Raw genomic sequence first — 1,048 nt, 5'->3', positions numbered from 1 at the left:
TCTCTATCTACCTCATGTAAATATTCACCCTCTATGCCTGCCTTTTGTTTGGCTGGAAGTCTCAGAGGGGTCCACCAGGCTCCATGAGACCAGCAAACTTGGTCATTGCTTTACTTTCTTTCTTCTTTAATGATTTTGAGTTTTCTTCCACATTGTTCTCCCACTCTGTCCAAGGTCTCTGAGTTCTCTGAGTTAATTCTTTAGGGTGCATAGTATTACACGTGTGTATGAAACCCAGCTTGGTTATCTGTTCTGTTTATGAGCACTTAGGTTGTTTCCATCTCTTTGCTATTGTGAATAAGGAGCTCTGGTGGCATAGTACCTAAGGTATTTGACCGCTAACCAGAAGGTTGGCAGTTCAAACCCACTAGCCACTGTGTGGAAGGAAGACTGGGCAATCTACTCCATAAAGATTTACTGCCTTGGAAACCCAAAGGGGGTCGCTCGCTATGAGTCAGAATCAACTCCATGGCAGTGAGTTTTGTTTGCTATTGTAAATAGTGCTGTGATGGACATGGGTGTATATATATCTGTTCTTGTCCTGGCTCTCATGTCTTTAGGATAAATATCTAGTAGTGGGATTGCTGGATCAACTGGGATTCTTATTCCAACTTTTCAAGGAGGCATCATACTGATTTCCACAGTGGTTGTATCATTTTACATCTTGCACAAACACTTATAGCAAATAATAAAGACATGGGGCCCACGGTGGGTAGAGCAGGGCTGGCCCAAGTCTGCCACATTGAGGCAGGATGAGGCAGGATGGACCCAGCTTCAGCCCCAGAACTTAGAGAGTGAAAAATCCCTCTGCCCATACTCCCCCTTCCTTCTTATCTATGCATTCCAGCCAACCCATACCCCTTCCATCTCCCTGTTGCTTCCTTGCCTGAGTTTTTTTCTGCTTTGGTAACACTGCTGGCTTGTGTCCCCAGAAGAAGAGGCCCATAAAAACCCTATGTGGTCTTTGTTCGGGGTCCAGTCTCCAGATGCAAACCCACTGAGCCCAAGGACCAGTACAATAAAGTCCTTCCTTCGCATCATCCTGCTC

The sequence above is a fragment of the Orycteropus afer genome, unplaced genomic scaffold, assembly GCF_000298275.1.
Source record: "Orycteropus afer afer isolate SDZICR_OR568_19922 unplaced genomic scaffold, OryAfe1.0 scaffold00744, whole genome shotgun sequence".
NCBI classification, from domain to species: domain Eukaryota; kingdom Metazoa; phylum Chordata; class Mammalia; order Tubulidentata; family Orycteropodidae; genus Orycteropus; species Orycteropus afer.
This window is presented reverse-complemented; position numbering follows the sequence as displayed.